Raw genomic sequence first — 13,432 nt, 5'->3', positions numbered from 1 at the left:
CCCCTTATAGGAATTCACGTGCTGTGCTGGGAGCTCTGTTGTTCTGTGCAGAGCTGCTGGGCAGGTTCCTTTAAGTCTGCTGCAGTGGAACTTACAACTGCCTCTTTTCCCAAGTGCTCTGACCTGGTAAGGTCAGCTTTATTTGTAAGTTTCTGACATGCTGCTGCCTTTTTTCAGAGATGCCCTGCCCCACATGGGTAGTCTAGTCACAGTCTGCCCACAGAGGTGTTGCTGAGCTGCTGCAGGCTCTGCCCAGCTGCTGTGTGAACTGCTGTGGTATTGGTGGACTGCCTTGGTAGTAGCAGGTGCCTTTCCCCCCACTGATCTGGACTGTCCCTGGTCCAGCTGCCCTTGCTGTGAAACTCTCAAGCCAGGGCATTTCAGATTGCTTGTTTTGTGGGGGTGGTACTCGCCAAGCCAGATCGCCTGACTCTCTGTCTCAGTCCCCCCCTTTCAGTTGAATGCACAGCTCTGTCTCCTAGGTGTTCCAGGTAACAGTTGAAACAGCCACCCAGATTTGTTTTGAGTTTCTGTGCACCAACCCGTGGCACTGGCTGAAACCACTGTGCTGAAAACTCTTGGTGCTTTTCAGCCTGGGAATCTCCTGGTCTGTGGGCAGTGAAAACTTGTTTGGAAATGCAGCAAGCACTCACCCTCTGCATTGTTCTTGCTGGGAACTGCACTCCAGAGCTGTTCCTATTTGGGCATCTTGGATCCTCTCCCCCTAAATTTATTCTCAAGTATTCTTTGTAGATATTTTAAGTGGGATTATGATTTCTTTTTCAGTTAGGTTGTTGTTGGTCTATAGAAATGCAACCAAATTGTATGTTGATTTTGTATTCTGCAACTTTACTGAATTTGTTTATTCTGAAATATGCTTTGGTTGAGTCTTTATGTAAGGTCATGTTGTCTGCCAACAGAGACAATTTAACTTCTTGCTTTCCTTCCTTTCATATGTTGTATGTGTCTAAGAACTTACCCATTTCTTCTAGGTCATTTAATTTGTTGTTGTATAATTGTTCCTAACTGTCTCTTAGGGTTTTTCTAAATTTCCTTGTTATCAGGTATAGTGTCTCTTTTTAATCATGAATTTATTTATTTCAGTCTTCTTTCTTTTTTTTTAGTCTAGCTGTTGGATTGTTGATTTTGCTTATCATATTTTATTTTATTTTATTTTTGAGATGGAGTCTTGCTCTGTCTCCCAACCTGGAGAGCAGTGATGCCTTCTTGGCTCACTGCAACCTTGGCCTACTGGGTTCAAGGGATTATGGTGACTTGGCCCTCTAAGTAACTGGGATTGCAGGGACCCACCATCATGTCCAACTAATTTTTGTATTTTCTGTAGAGATGGGGTTTCGCCATGTTGACCAGACTCATCTCAAACTCTTGACCTCAAGTGATCCACTTTCCTTGGCCTCCCAAAGTGCTGGGATTACACGTGTGAACCACTGCATCCCAGCTGATTTTATGTTTAAAGAAACACCAACTTTTAGTTGATTTTTTTTTACTTTTCTTAGTCTTTATTGAGTTTTATTGTTTTCTTCTTTCTAACAGTTTTGAGTTTAGTTTATTTTTGTCTTTCTAGTTCCTTGACATACTTCCTTAGGCTGTTTATTAGAAATTTTTCGTCTTTTGATATCGTCATTTATTGCTTTAAATTTCACTTTTAGAACTGCTGTTGTTGTGTCCCATGGGTTTTGGTATGATATATTTTCATTCTCATTAATCTCAAATTTGTTAATTTCATTTTAATTTGTTCACTTACACATTGATTATTTAGTAGCATACATATTCAGGAGCATAAACTTCCAAGTGTTTATAAAGGTTTCAAAGTTTTTCTTATTGTTCATATATAGTTTTATATCATTGTGGTCAGAAAAGATACTTGATATGATCTCTGTTTTCTTAAATTTTCTAAGACTTGTTTTGTAGCCTAGCATATAATCTATCCTGGAGAATGTTACATATGCAGTTCAAAAGAATATGTTTTTTGTAGCAGTTGTGTGGAATATTCTGTAACAGTCTGTTAGGTCCATTTGAGACATAGTGCCGCTGAAGTCCAATGTTTCTTGTTGATTTTCTGTATAGATGATCTGTCCATTGTTATGGGGTATTGAAATCTATTATTGTATTGTCTTCTGTTTCTCCCTTTATATCTAATAATCATATTTGCTTTATATATTTGGATACTCTGTGATTAGGTGCATATAGATTTATAACTATTTTATCTTCTTGTTGAATCAATTACTTTATTATATAATGACCTTCTTTGTCACTTTTTACAGTTTTTGATGTAAAGTATATTTTATATGGACACCTCTGCTCACTTTTGTTTTTCATTTGCATAGAGTATCTTTTTCCATTCTTTCATTTTCAGTCTGTCCTTAATAGTGAGGGAATCTCTAGTAGGCAAACTATAGTTCGGTGTTTTTTAAAAATATACATTCATACACTCTGTATCTTTTCATTGGGGAACTTAATTTATTTACCCTCAAGGATTTTATTGATAGGTAAGGGACATACTCCTATCATTTTGTTAATTGTACTTTGGTTATTTTAATATCCTTTGTTCCTTTCTTCCTGTCTTGTTGTTTACCTCTGTGGTTTGGTGCTAAGCTTTGTTTCTTTTCCCTTTCTCATGTGTGTTTCTGCTGTAATTTCTATCTTTGTGGTTGCTATGGGGCTAACATAATGAGTTTTATAATTATAATACTCTATTTTAAGCTGATAACAACTTAACTTTGGTCACGTTAAAATACTCTAGACTTTTTTGCTCCTTCCCACAATTTATATGTTTGTTACCTTAATTTACTTTCTTATCTACTGTGTGTTTCTTAGTCACTAATTATGGGTTTTCTTGTTTTTGACCTTTTTAAGTTTAAACCTTCATACTAGAGATTGAAAGATTTATGTAGCACCATGAAAATTCTGCATTTTATTATGAATTTACCTCTACTGGTGAGTTTTATACTTTCTTGTGTTTTCATGATAATGAGTATCATCCTTTTGTTTGCAGTTATAGCTCTTAAGCATTTTTTATAAGGCTTATCTAGCAATAATTAATTCCCTCAGCTTTTGTTTGTTTGGAAAGATCTTTATTATAGCTTGCTGAATGTGATATTGACTAACAGTTGGTTTTTCTTTCTACACTTTGAATATATTATTCCATTCTCTCCTGACTGGCAAGGTTTCTGCTGAGAAATCTGCTAATTGTCTAATGGAGATTCTTTTATATGCGACTTGATGCTTTTCTCCTGCAGCTTATAGAATTCTCTCTTTGTCTTTAGCTTTTGACCATTTGAGTATAATATGCGTTGGAAAACATCATTTAGGGCTCAATCCAGTTGGGAACTTTTGAGCTTCTTAGATCAAGATGTCCATATTTCTCCCAAAACTTTGAAGTTTTCAGTTATTATTTTGTTTAATAAATTTTCTGTATTTTATCTGTCTCTTTTCCGACTTTCACACATATCATACAAAGATTTATCCACTTAATTCTTATTTATTTTTCCTCTTACTTGACTGGGTTATTTCAAAAGGTATTTTCAAGCTCAGGAACTCTTTGATCTTCTTGATCTACTCTGTTCTGGATGCTCTCAATTGTATGCTTTTTAAAATTTCTCTTGCTGAATTCTTCACCTCCAGGATTTCTGTTTGATTGTTTTTTTTTTATGATATATTTTTTTAATTTTTCATTCAGATTATGAATTATTTTTCCAATTTCACTGAATTGTTTCTATTCTACAATATCTCTCTGAGTTTCTTTAATATCATTATTTTGAATTCCTTTTGATCTATTTTATAAATATTCTTGTTTTGGACCACCTAATGACTTATGGTGTTTCATTGGGGGTAGTATTTTTCTCTTTCAGTTTTGCTTTGTTTGTATTTCTCTTTTAAAATATCCAACCTTTACTTTAATTCAGAGTGCATGTGCAGGATGTGCAGGTTTGTTACATAGGTAAATTTGTGCCATGATGGTTTGCTAAACAGATCAACCCAAGTATTAAGCCCAGCATACACTAGCTATTCTTCCTGATTCTTTCTCTCCTCCCACCTCTCCCCCTCCAACAGATCCCAGAGTGTGTTGTTCTCCTAGATGTATCCATATGTTCTCATTGTTTAACTCCCACTTATAAGTGAGAACATGTGGTATTTGGTTTTCTGTTCCTGCACTAGTTTGCTAAGGATAAATTGCCCCTAGCTCCATCCGTGTCCCTGCAAATGACATGATCTTGTTCCTTTTTATGGCTGCATAGTATTTCATGATGTATATGTACTACATTTGCTTGATCCAGTCTATCATTGCTGGGCTTTTAGGTTGATTCCATGTCTTTGCTATTGTGAATAATGCTGCAATGAATATATGTATGCATGTGTCTTTATAATTGAACAATTTACATATGTTTGGGTATATTTCCAGTAATGGGATTGCTGGGTCGAATGGTATTTCTGCCTCTAGGTCTTTGAGGAATTGCCACACTGTCTTCTTCCACAATGGTTGAACTAATTTACACTCCCAGCAACAGTGTAAAAGCATTCCTTTTTTTCCTACAACTTTGCCAGCATCTGTTATTTTTTGACATTTTAATAATAGCCATTCTGACTGGTGTGAGAGAGTACCTCATTGCAATTTTGATTTGCATTTCTGTAATGATTAGTGATGTTGAGCTTTTGTTCATATGTTTGCTGGCCAAATGTATGTCTTGTTTTGAGAAGTGTCTTTTCAAGTCCTTTGCCCAGTTTCTAATAGGATTTTGTTTTCTTGTAAATTTGTTTAAGTTCCTTTTAAATGCTGGATATTAGACATTTGCCAGATGCATAGTTTGCAAAAATTTCCTTTCATTCTGTAGGTTGTCTGTTTACAATCATGATTGTTTCTTTTGTGGTGCAGAAACTCTTTAGTTTAATTAGATTCCATTTGTATGTTTTCGCTTTTGTTGCAATTTCTTTTGGCATCTTCATCATGAAATCTTTGCCTATGCCTATATCCTGAATGGTATTGTCTAGATTTCATTTAGGGTTTTTATAGTTTTGAGGTTTACCATTAAGTCCATCTTGAGTTAAATTTTGTATATGGCATGAGGAAGGGGTCAAGTTTCAATTTTCTGCATACTACTAGCCAGTTTTCTCAGCACCATTTATTAAATAAGGCATTCTTTTTCCATTGCTTGTTTTTGTCAGGTTGGTCAAAAATCAGATGGTTCTAGATGTGTGGTCTTACTTACTGATTTTCTGTTCAGTTCCACTGGTCTGTGTCTGTTTTTGTGTTGGTACCATGCTGTTTGGTTTCTGTAGCTTTGTGGTTTGTAGTCAGGTAGTGTGATGCCTCCAGCTTTGTTCTTTTTGCTTAAGATTTCCTTCCTATTTAAGCTCTTTTTGGTTTCATGTGAATTTTAAAATAGTTTTTTCTAATTCTGTGAAGAATATCAATAGTAGTTTACTTGGGCTAGCATTGGATCTACAGATTGCTTTGGGCAGTATGACCATTTTAGCATACTGATACTTCCTATCCATGAGCATGAAATGGAAGTATCAATATCAATTTACAAATAAAGTCCAATTTATTTGTGTCATTCTGAGCATACTTCCTTGAGCAGTAGTTTGTAGTTCTCATTGAAGAGGTCCTTAATTTCCATCATTAGCTGTATTCCTAGGTATTTTATTCCTTTTGTGGCAGTTGTGAATGGGAGTTTATTTGTGACTTGGCTTTTGACTTGCCTGTTTTTGGTTTAAGGTAGTGCTAGTGATTTTCACACACTGATTTTGTATCTGGAGATTTTGCTGAAGTTGCTTAGAAGCTAAAGAAGTTTTGGGGCTGAGATGATGTGGTTTTCTAGATATAGTTTGATGTAACCTGCAAACTAGGTTGTTTGACTCCCAGTTTGGGAAACACATTTCAGGGTATCTTCCCCAACCTATCTAGATAGGCCAACATTCAAATTTTTGTAATGCAGAGAACCTCAGCAAGATACTCCACATAAAATCATCCTCAAGACACATAATCATCAGATTCCCCAAGGTTGAAATGAAAGAAAAAAATGTTTAGGGCAGCCAGAGAGAAAGGCTAGATCACCTGCAAAGGGAAGCCCATGACACCAACAGTGAACCTCTCAGTGGAAATCCTACAAGCCAGAAGAGATTGGGGGTCAATATTTAACGGTCTTAAAGAAAAGAAAAATCAACCTAGAATTTTATATCTCACCAAACTAAGCTTCATAAGCAAAGGAGAAATCAAATTCTTTTCAGACAAGCAAATGCTGAGGGAATTAATTATTACCAGACCTGCTTTGCAAGTGCTCTTGAAAGATACACTAAATATGGAAAGGAAAAACTGTTACCAGCCACTACAAAAACACACTGAAGTACACAGACCACTAACAGTATGAAGCAACCACATAAACAAGTCTGCAAAATAATCAGTTAGCATCATGATGACAGGATCAAATCCACACTTAACAATACTGACCTTACATGTAAATGAGCTAAATGTCCCAATTAAAAGACACAGAGTAGAAAGCTGGATAAAGAACCAAGACCCATTTGTATGCTATCTTCAAGAGATCAATCTCACATGCAAAAACACACATAGGCTCAAAATAAAACGAAGTAGGAAAATTTACCAAACAAATGGAAAGCAGAAAAAAGCATGGATTGCAGTCTTAGTTTCTGACAAAACCGACTTTAAGCCAACAAAGATGAGAAAGGACAAAGGGCATTACATAATGGTAAAGAGTTCAATTCAACAAGAGCTAAGTATCCTAAATAGAAATGCATCCAATATGGGAGCACCAAGATTTATAAAGCAAGTTCTTAGAGACCTTCAAAGTTACTTAGACTTCTACACTATAGTGATGAGAGACTTTAACACCCCACTGACAATATTAGACAGATCATTAAGAGAGAAAATTAACAAAGATATTTAGGACCTGAACTCAGCTCTGGATCATGAGAACATTATAGATATCTCTAGAACTCTCTGCCCCAAAACAACAGACTATAACTTTTTCTCATTGCCACACAGCACTTACTATAAAATTGATCACATAAACAGAAGTTAAACACTCCTTGGCAAATGCAAAAGAACTGAAATCATAACAGACAGTCTCTTGGACCACAGCACAATCAAATTAGAACTCAGGATTAAGAAATTCACTCAAAACCCTAAAATTTCATGGAAATTGAACAACCTGTTCCTGAATGAATTTTGGGTAAATAATGAAATTAAGGCACAAATCAAGAAATTCTTTAAAGCTAATCAGAACAAAGAGACAATGTACCAGAATCTCTAGGATATAGCTAAAACAGTGTTAAGAAAGAACTTTTTATCACTAAAAGCCCACATCAAAAAGCTAGAAAGATCTCAAGTTAATAAGCTAACATCACAACTGAAAGAACTGAAGAACCAAGAGCAAACAAATCTAAAAACTAGCAGAGGACAAGAAATAACCAAGATCAGATCTGAACTGAATGAGATAGAGACACAAAAAACCCTTCAAAAGATCAACAAATCCAGGAGCTGGTTTTTTGAAAAAATTAAATAGGCCACTAGCTAGAGTAATAAAGAAGATAAGAGAGAAGACTCAAATAAACACAATCAGAAATGATAAAGAATGATATCACTGACCACACAAAAACACAACCAACCATTAGAGAATATTATAATGGAGTTTATAATATAAACACCTCTATGCACATAAACTAGAAAATCTAGAACAAATGGATAAATTCCTAGACACATATGCCCTCCCAAGACTGAACCAGGAAGAAGTTGAATCCCTGAATAGACCAATAATGAGTTCTCAAATTGAGGCTGTAATAAATAGCTTAACAACCCCCAAAGACCAGGACCAAACAGATTCACAGCTGAATTCTACCAGCCATATAAAGAAGAGCTATTCCATAAATTAAAATTCATCTCCCTAATTCATTCTATGAGTCCAGCATCATTCTGATGCCAAAACCTGGTAGAGATTAAAAAAAAAAAGTGAAAACTTTAGACCAGTATCTTTGATGAACATTGATGTAAAAATCCTCAACAAAATGCTGGCAAACCAAATACAGTAGCACATCAGCCTTATCCACCATGATCAAGTAGGCTTCAACCCTGGGATGCAAGGTTGGTTCAACATATACAAATTAATAAATATGATTCATCACATAGCCAGAACTAAGGAAAAAAACCATGTGATTTTCTCAATAGATGCAGAAATGCCTTTAATAAAATTCAATATTCTTTTATATTAAAAACTCCCAATAAACTAGTTATTAAAGGAACACACCTCAAAATAATGAGAGCCGTATATGACAAACCCACAGCCGGTATTATACTTAATGGGCAAAGGCTGTAAGCATTCCTCTTGAACACCAGTACAAGACAAGGATACCCTCTCTTACCACTCCTCTTCAACATAGTATTGGAAGCTCTGGCCAGGGCAATCAGGCAAAAGAAAGAAAGGCTATTCAAATCAGAAGAGAGGGAGTCAAACTCGCCTTTTTATATTTCTTGTGTCTCTATGTTGATAATCTACACATCTAGTGAAATAGGTATTTTTTAAAATTCATGGAGGAGCTTTTGTAGGGAGGGATTTTTTTTTTCTGTAGATGGGTCTTAGGGTATCATTTGGTATCATATATTGGCTTTGATTCTGGGTAGGCTCAGTAGCATGGTTGCCATACATTTTCTTCAGCTTTAATTTTTGTCAGCTATCTGTGATTGTCTTAGTGGCCTACTTTATGGGAGTTTGTGATGGTCGCTCTGCAATTTTGCTAGGGTCTGTAGAATTCCTGAGCCAGTTTCGTAGGTGAGAACATTTGTGCATGGTGGGCCATCAGGCTGTGTGGCAAGCAATCTGGGGTTTGGTGACCGGGGTACCACCAGGTAGCCTCTTGGGTAAGGTGCATGGCAGACTTGCTGGCTGTTCAATGACTTTCCTGCTTTGCAGTTCCACGTGTTCCTCATGGGTGAGGATGCTCCATGGGTTTGAACACTGGGTTCTTGGTTGTACTGTTGGTTCTATGCTTTGTGCACCTGGGGTTGTAGTGCTGCAGGCACCTGTGTGAACATGGTGAAATGAGGGTGGGGCCTCAAGGATGGAGAGAGGCAGTGGCTTCTGGGCTCCCAGGACAGGATGCCCTATAACAGTTAGTCTAGTTTAAAGATGGTGCCATATTATAGCACCTTAGCTTGAAAGGTAGAGTATATACAACCTGAGTTCCTACTCTGGGGCAATGCGGTTGTGTAAACTCCTAGAAACTCCCTAATCTGGATCCTAATCACAGTCCCCTGTGAGGACTGGGGACTCTTCTGTAGCAAAGACTTCTGGCATCTCTGGTGGCTATGGGGACTTCTGGCCATCAGTTCATCTTTTTGTTGTAATAAGAAGTCTGCCCTGATTCTGAGCCAATCCCAGCAAGGAAGATAATGTGGCAGAAGCATAAGGATGCCTTTTCCTTTCTCTATCCTGGGCTTTCACACTCCACAGGGATTTCATTGCTACTCTGGATCTCTCCCAACATAATTTCTGTCACTCTAGTGTAAATGTAATTATTTATTTGCTATTTTGGTCCTTTTTTTGTGTAGTGGATGAGTGCCAGGCAACTCTAGTCAGCCATCTTGATGTCTGAAATGAAAATTTTTATGTCTTCTTGTGAACTGATCCCTTTATCATTACATAATGACCTTCTTTGTCCTGTTTTTTTTTTTTTTTTTTTTTTTTTTTACTTAAAATTTATTTTATCGGATGCAAGTACAGACATCCCTGGTTTCTTTTGGTTTTCATTTGCATGGACTATTGTCTTGTATCCTTTCAGTTTTAAACTATGTATGTCCTGAGAGGTGAAATGAGTCTCTTTTAGGCAGCATATAGTTGGATCTTTTAAAAAAAAATCGATTCAGACATTCTGTGTCTTTTTAGAGTAGAAGTTAACCCATTTATATTCAAGGTAATTTTTGAAGGTACAGACTTATTACTACCATTTTATTGTTTTCTGGCTAATTTGTAGATTCTTTGTTCTTTCTCTTTCGTTGTTTTCCTTTGTGATTAGATAATTTCCTCCAGTGTGTTTTGATTTCTTACTTTTTATCTTTTGAGTGTGTTCTAGAGATTTTTGCTTTGTGGTTACCATGAGGCTTACATAAAGCATTTTGCAATTATAACAGGCTATTTTAAGATGATATCAGCTTACTTTTCATTGCATAGAACAACGTTTTACTTTTACTTTACATCTCCCTCAGCACTTTTTTTTTAATGTTTTGCATGTCACAATATATATCTTACAAATTATTATAGTAATTATCCTTTTAAATAGTTTTGTCTTTATCATTTATACCAAAGATATAAGTAACTTACCACAATTACAGTGTTTTCTGAAATTAACTATACACTTACTTTTACCAGTGAGTTTTATACTTTCAAATATTTTTCAGTTACTTTTCCCTTGAAGAATTCGCTTTAGCATTTCCTTTAATACAGGTCTGGTGGCAATGAACTTGCTCAGCATTTATTTGTCTGAGAAAGTGCCTCTCTTTCATTTTTGGAGAATAGATGATATTCTTTGTTAGCAGTTTCCCCCCCCTTATATATTTTTTTTGTTTGGAGATTTCTTTTATTTTTTATTTTGTTTTCAAATTTTGAGTTTTAAAGTGAATTTTTAAAAATTATTCTTTAAGTTCTGAGGTACATGTGCAGATTGTGCAGGATTGTTATATAGGTATACACATGCCATGGTGGTTTGCTGCATCCATCCCCCCCATCACCTACATTAGGTATTTCTCCTAATATTATCCCTCCCCAATCCCCCATTGCCTGCTCTATCTCCCCTATACCCCATCCCTCAACAGGCCCTGGTGTGTGATGTTCCCCTCCCTGTGTCCATGTGTTCTCATTGTTCAACACCCACTTATGAGTGAGAACACATAGTGTTTGGTTTTCTGTTCTTGTGTCAGTTTGCTGAGAATGATGGTTTCTAGCTTCATTCATGTCCCTGCAAAGGACACGAATTCATCCTTTTTTATGGCTGCATAGTATTCCATGATATGTATGTGCCACATTTTTTAAATCCAGTCTATCATTGATGGGCATTTGGGTTGGTTCCAAGTCTTTGCTATTGTGAACAGTGCCACAGTAAACATACGTGCACATGTGTCTTTATAATAGAATGATTTAGAATACTTTGGGTATATACCCAGTAAAGGGATTGCTGGATCAAATGGTATTTTTAGTTCTAGATCCTTGAAGAATTGCCACACTGTCTTCCACAATGGTCGATCTAATTTACACTCCCACCAACAGTGTAAAAATGTTCCTATTTCTCCACATCCTTTCCAGCATCTTTTGTCTCCTTACTTTTTAATGATTGCCATTCTAACTGGGGTGAGATGATATCTTGAAGTGGTTTGATTTGCATTTCTCTAATGACAAGTGATGATGAGCTTTTTTTTCATGTTTGTTGGCTGTATAAATGTCTTCTTTTGAGAAGTGTCTGTTCCTATCCATCATCCACTTTTTGATTGGGTTGTTTGGTTTTTTTCTTGTACATTTGTTTAAGGTCTTTGTAGATTCTGGATATTAGCCCTTTGTTGGATGGAGAGATTGAAAAAAATTTCTCCCATTCTGTAGGTTGCCTGTTCACTGGGATGATAGTTTCTTTTTATTTTACTTACTTGTGCAAATTTATGAGGTATGTGTGAGATTTTGTTTTATATATATAACAAAAGGTTTTTAAGGGTGTTAAGGGTATCTATCACCCATTTTCAATACATTTTGTTAAGTATAGTTACTCTAACCTTTTATCAAACATTGGATTTGATCCTTCTGTCTGTTTCATTATACCTATAATCCAATTTATCCTTGCCCTACCTCCATCACTCTTTCTAGATTCTGTTAACTCTCTTTCCACTCCCTACCTCAATATGATCAAATGTTTTAGCTCCCACATATGAGTGATAACATGCGCTATATGTCTTTCTGTGCCTGGCTTACTTCACTTAAAACAACGATCTTCAGTTTTATCCATGTTGCTGCAAATGACATTATTTAATTCTTTTTATGGCTACATAGTTTTTCATTATATATATACATATATATATATATATATATATATGTCACATTTTCTTTATCCATTTATCTGTTGATGGACACATAGGTTGATCCCATACTTTTGCTGTTGTGAATGGCGCTGTAGAAAACATGTGAGTATAGGTATCCTATCCCTTTGATATAGTGATTTCCTTTCCTTTGAGTAGATTCCCAGTACTGTGTTTGCTGGATCAAATGGCAATTCTGTGTTGAGGTTTCTGAGAAATCTCAATACTGTTTCCATAGTGACTGTAGTAGTTTACACTTCTACCAACCATATAAAAATTTCTTCTTTCTCTGCGTCCTTGCCAACATCGTATACTTGGTCTTTTTTAGTAATAGCCAGTCTGATGGGGGTAAGATGACATTTCCTCATAGATTTATTTGACTTGCATTTCTCTGATGATTAGTGATGCTGAGCATTTTTTCATATACCTGTTGGCTATTACTATGTCTTCTTTTGAGAAATGTCTATTCATGTTCTTTGCCCACTTTTAAGTGGAATTATTTGTTTTTCTTTTCTTGAGTTGTTTGAGTACCTTGTTTATTCTAATGTTAGTCCCTTGTTAGATGAATAATTTGCAAATATATTTTCACATTCAATAGATTGTCTCTTTATTATGTAGATTATTTCTTTTGTTGTGCAGAAGCTTTTAGTTTAAGTCCCACTTTTCTATTTTTGTTCTGTTGCTTGTGAATTTCAGATCTTAATAATAAATTATTTGTTACGGGAAAAATTTTTTGCAATCTACCCATCTGACAAAGGGCAAATATCCAGAATCTACAAAGAACTAAAACAGATTCACAAGAAAAAAACAAACCCATCTAAAAGTAGAAGGATATGAACAGACACTTTATAAAAGAAGACATATATGAAGCCAACAAACATATGAAAAAATGCTCATCACTGATTATTAGAGAATGCAAATCAAAACCACATTGAGATGCCACCTCATGCCAATTAGAATGGCGATCATTAAAAACTCTGGAGACAACAGATGCTGGAGAGGATGTGGAGAAATAGGAACACTTTTACACTGTTGGTGGGAGTATAAACTAGTTCAACCATTGTGGAAGACAGTGTGGCGCCTCCTCAAGGATCTAGAAACAGAAATTCCATTTGACCCAGCAATCCCATTACTGGGTATATACCCAAAGGATTATAAATCATTCTACTATAAAGACAAATGCACACATATGTTCATAGCAGCACTATTTACAATATCAAAGACTTTGAACCAACCCAAATGCCCATTGATGATAGACTGGACAAGGAAAATGTGGCACATTTACACCATTGAATACCATGCAGTCATAAAAAACGATGAGTTTGTGTCCTTTGTAGAGACATG

General features: G+C 35.8%; 1 protein-coding gene and 1 long non-coding RNA gene across 42 annotated transcripts in view; one reads left to right on the top strand and one right to left on the bottom strand.

Moving 5' to 3' along the window:
• Positions 1–13,432, top strand: part of SLC4A4 (solute carrier family 4 member 4) — a 498,924-nt gene that overhangs the window by 423,695 nt on the left and 61,797 nt on the right. The window lies entirely within an intron of this gene.
• The window catches only part of LOC100394691 (uncharacterized), a 119,346-nt gene that overhangs the window by 75,964 nt on the left and 29,950 nt on the right, over positions 1–13,432 (bottom strand). The window lies entirely within an intron of this gene.

This window comes from Callithrix jacchus, chromosome 3 (genome assembly GCF_049354715.1).
Source record: "Callithrix jacchus isolate 240 chromosome 3, calJac240_pri, whole genome shotgun sequence".
NCBI classification, from domain to species: Eukaryota; Metazoa; Chordata; class Mammalia; order Primates; family Cebidae; genus Callithrix; species Callithrix jacchus.
This window is presented reverse-complemented; position numbering and strand designations above follow the sequence as displayed.